Source organism: Lathyrus oleraceus, chromosome 6 (assembly GCF_024323335.1).
Source record: "Lathyrus oleraceus cultivar Zhongwan6 chromosome 6, CAAS_Psat_ZW6_1.0, whole genome shotgun sequence".
Lineage (NCBI taxonomy): Eukaryota > Viridiplantae > Streptophyta > Magnoliopsida > Fabales > Fabaceae > Lathyrus > Lathyrus oleraceus.
The window spans coordinates 514,440,800-514,445,805 of record NC_066584.1 but is presented as its reverse complement, the minus strand read 5'-3'; positions in this window follow the sequence as shown (position 1 = coordinate 514,445,805).

Below are 5,006 nucleotides of genomic sequence, written 5' to 3'. Positions count from 1 at the left end.
GGATTCGAATGTCCACCCTGTAAGTTGATTTGCTTTTTCAAGCCCTCCTTTCGGATGATGAGTGTTTTGGCATATATACCAATTCACGCTTTGGTCGGTCACCTATTATATACCCAGTAACCGGTATCCCTGGTGTTCCTTCCTTTCTGCTCCCTATTATGACCTTGGTCCCCTATGGAGTCAGATTTTCCTGAGTTGATGTACCTTTTTCAGGTCTTTCTCAGATGTTTGGTTGATTGATATCTCTCACCCTTATATCGGTCTTAGATATTCATTCTTCCCAAGCTTGTTACCCTTATACCGGTAACACCTCATTTCTTTGTTGCTTCCCCGGGAGAGTCTCTTTGTTAGACCTTCTCCAGTGGAGTTTTCTGTGGTGTTTTTACCCTCTTGCTGTATTGGTGTTTTCCCTAATATATGCATTTTTTTCCCGGCAGGGAGGTTCTGTGTGAATCTTTCCCCAGTCCGAGTCCGGATTTATATCCGAAGTATCCTTTGTGGATAGTTTGAGTCAGCTTGTGTCTTTCCAATGGATGTGTTTTCCTTTGGAATTCTTCTTTTTCCTAGTGTGAGTCCTTCACTCCCCAGTGAGGTCTCCGGTCCAGTCGTGTCCTGTTCACGCCGTGTCAGTTTTACCCTAATTCAGAGTCGTGTCCTGCTCACGCATGTCTTTTTCTTTTTTATTATCCCCATGAGAGTCTTGTTAGAGTCTCTATTCCTGGTGAGTGTATTACTCCGATGGATCGTCTTTTCTTCGTTGTGGACTCATATTCCCCACATAGTTTTGTTTGTCTTTGCATGCATACATCTGCATCATGAGGTCTCTTAGGGACCAAAATTTGTCTCATTACTGTTATTTAAGCCCATTCTACCGCGTCGAGATGAAGATTTCTAAACTTCACTTCTCCGGCTAGAATGACCTTAAATAGGGGCATCTGTAAGACCCTAATTTTGTCTCTAAGATCACTCATGGCAACATATCATATCATTTCATTGCCTCAAGGATCATTGTGCACCTTACTTGCCTCTTTAGTGGGTGGGTTACCTTTTGAGAGTGGTTCTTGATCACCAATGAAATTCTAGTTATCAGACTTTGGATGTCACACTGGTTGTTATGACATCCAATTCTGCACAGACAGGGATTATGCAGAACTTAATAGTAAGTGCAGTAAATAACACAAGTAATTGTTCACCCAGTTCAGTCCAACATGACCTACATCTGGGGGCTACCAAGCCAGGGAGGAAATCCACTATTAGTAGTATCAATTCAAAGCTAAACTCACCCGTTTACAACTTATCACTTAATCCCTACCCAATGCAATTTCAATCTTAACCTAAGATCAGAGTTCCTACTCACTCCCCCTCAATCACCTCAGTGATATTAAAGACACTTTGAAGTCACACTTCAAAAACAACTCTTGATTATGCTTCACAGCTTAAATCAAGATACACAGCACTCACGCTTAAAAGCTTTGAGTGACACAACACTTACAACTCAATGAACACCCTATGCCAAAGCAATCATCTACTTGATAATGGCTTGGCTTACAAGATACGTCTAATACAAGACTCACAAAATACAGCAGTGAAGTATGATGGACACACTAACTCTTCACGCTTCAAAATCCCCGAGACTGAATGAAGGAATGCCTTCCTTTTTATATTGCAGCACCTGGGCTTTTGCACCTGTATTTTCCTGAATTTTAGGTCACACAAGTTCCCTCAAATTCAACATTTAGGTTGCTAACAAATAGGCTATTTGTTAGGTTCATTGAATGTAGCTTGGTTGTTGATTTCCTGGATTTTCTCTCAGTTGTTGAATCCCTAAAGAATAGCCTGAGAAAAAGCTGAAACAGAAAACTGAACAACCTACAAATTAGCATATGCTGTCAGGCACGAATGTCACGACATTCAGCTTGACATCAAGGTCCATATGCTGAGTCTGTTTTTCCAGAAAACAGACTGTACAATTTGCTGACCTGTACATGATCAAAATGACCATACTACAGTAACAGCTTACATTAATAAATGTCAAAGTGTCCAACTTAACATTTACACAATTGGCCTTAAGTTAGTTCTGTTATTCTCTTGAAGAACAAACTAAGTAATATGTTGAAGTATAGCAGAACACCACTCTGCCTAATCTTCAGTAGCTGCTGTCAATGATGAATGTCACAACATCCAGTTTGACATTCAGTCAGTAGGCCTTATGCCAGGTCTGGTTCTTCCTTGATAACCAGACTGCAAATGAATACTAAGTTCTAACAGAACTTCTGTTCCTTAGTATCTGTTGACAGGAATGAATGTCACAGCATTCAATAGTCCTGTGTTAGCTAGTCCTGCAGTAACTACAATGTAGTCACACTTACATGTCATGACATCAGTCAAGACATTAGTGTTTTACCATATAATGCAGCCAATTAAACACCTACAAACTCCCCCTTTGGCAAATTTTTGGCTAAAACACTTTGATCCCCATAACAGAGTTCATGGCAGCGGAATAATACTAGCTAATACACTCAGAGTGGCAGCACACTCACACACATGGAAGTTAAATAAAAAACTTCACATAGCAGCACACACATATTAGAAGTTGCACCTAAACTTCAACATCAGCTGCAGGGGGGAGGAAGTTAAATAAAAACTTCACACACATATCAGCATACACACAGAGGCATACAACAGAAGCTAAATACACACTTCATCACACAGCAGCTGTAGTAGGGGAAAACTTCAATCTGTCATGAATGGGAACCTGTTTTAATAAAGTTTAACAATGTAAACTTCTGTTGTCCTGGGGTATCACTTGTCACTCCCCCTTTTTGTCAAAAATGTTGCCAAAGCAACACTTTAATATACAGATCCACAAATAGTAATTTGAATTACACACATGACAGAAAAAAACACAAAAGAAGTGATTAATCCTCAGCCTCATCATCAGCCTCCTCATCATCCTGCTCTTCAGAGCTGGCCTCTTCCTCCTCCTCAGCCATTTGCCCTTCAGCTCCATCCGTGTCCTCAGCAGTAGACTCCAGCTGCAAGATGAGCTGTTCCAGTGCATGCTTTCTAGCTCCCAGCTCTTTGCAGGTCTCTTTGAGAACTGTAATAACATCAGCTTTGTCTGGTTGGTTGCCAGCTTTGGAAGTCTCTCCCGATGTCAAGACAATGTCAGGGACATGCTTGCCCAGGAACAGTTTGTAGCTGAAGGCCAATGGACTCTCTCTTCTTTTCACGAAGTCATTATCTGTCAGAATGTGTGGAAATTGATTCAGCACAATTCCACATATGAGAGATGGAAAGGCAATGGGTCCCTTCACACTAAAGCTCCCAGCATGCTTCATTGTCTGATCAAATATGTAAGCACCATAGTTCACCCTTGCCTTGGTTCCCACTGCATAGATGAACTTCCCTAATGCCACAGACACAGTTGACTTGTGGTTAGTGGGGACCCAGTTGGCTGCTCCAACTTTGTGTAGCATTGCATACTTGACACTTAGTTGGCTGGCTACTAGCTTCCCTTTGAGAGGCCACATTCGGACTTGCTTGGCTGTGATGACTTGACAGACTGTATTGTCAGTCACTTCAAGCTCAGGTTGCTCTTCATCCGCTCTTCCCAGATACTGATTTATCACAGAGGGGGAAAAGGTCACACATTTTCCACGCACATAGACCTTTCGAAATTCCTTGGATCTCCCATCAGCACACTCCTCTGACAGATTTACAATAAACTCCTTCACTAAGGTCTCATAGCACTTAGGAAGTTGTGACACAGTTCTTATCAAACCTGCCTCCTTGATGAGATCCACAATCTCTTTACAGTCCAATGCATTCTGTGCCAGTTCTCTTTCCAATGCCAGCCTCTTGTGGTATACATACTTCCACCTGTTAACACTGGAGGCAAAGTGGAAGGACACATTGTCAATGGGAACTTCTGGGACACTGGTTGCCAACCTACTGGAAGAGGGTTTCTTCCTGGACATGGATGCTGTGACATCACATGGGGCATCAGATTCAGACTCAACCACCACAACTTTGGTCTTCAACTTCTTAGGCACCTCTTTGCTCCAAGCTTTTGTAGGACCATAGCTTTTCCTCTTGTGTGTACTCTCTGACTCTGGTTGCTTTTGAGGATTTGTTACACCAACCTCCTTGGAGGGGGACTTCAGCTCCATAACCTTTTTCTCCCTTCTGGTCCTGACTCTCTTGGCTATCCTAGGGACAACTGTAGCCAGAAGTTCATTGTCTGAGAGCTCTTCCACGTTAATCGTCTCAGCCCTAGGATTGTCCTCAACACTTTGAGTAACATTGGCCTTCTCACTTCTCACTTTGCCTGAGGGTTTTTCAACCTTTGATCCCTCATGAGCATCTGGTTGCTCAACATTGTCAGTGACATTTTTCCTCAACACAACAGCTTTATCTTGACATGCAGCAATGTCAGGAATGATTGTGTTCAAGGGAACAGAAACCCCAGGAACATCTCGATTGCCAGATAGTATCTGAGTGACGATAGTTGCAATGGAGTTATGTACATACCTTGACCCTTCCCTTGTGTGTTCATCAAGAGCGATTTCTGATGAAAACCCGGTGACCGTTTCCTTAGGTCTTCTTGCATGGGACGAAGTTGCTGCGTCCACAACTGGATCCTCCCGGGTAGGGTGGTGAGACTCGGTGCTGTGAGAATCAGACATGGTGGTGTACGAGGAGGTGTCGGATTGACGAGCCATGCTGAATATTTGAGAGGGAAGATGAATCGTTTCTTTGGACGAGGGTTTGCACGAGTGGAGAATGAAACGACTGAACGTGAACCACTTTGTGCAAGAGTAAGGTCTATTAGATTTTGACCACTCAGCGCTCACCATTTGTTTAATAATTTGACTTATTAAACAGTAGCTAACTAACTTCATTAGTTGCTATAATTTTTCAGACGCACGCATTCCCTTTTTGTCCTTACTGTACAATGTCATGACATTCTGGGTGACATTGTACTCTGTCTGCATCAGGTTCCT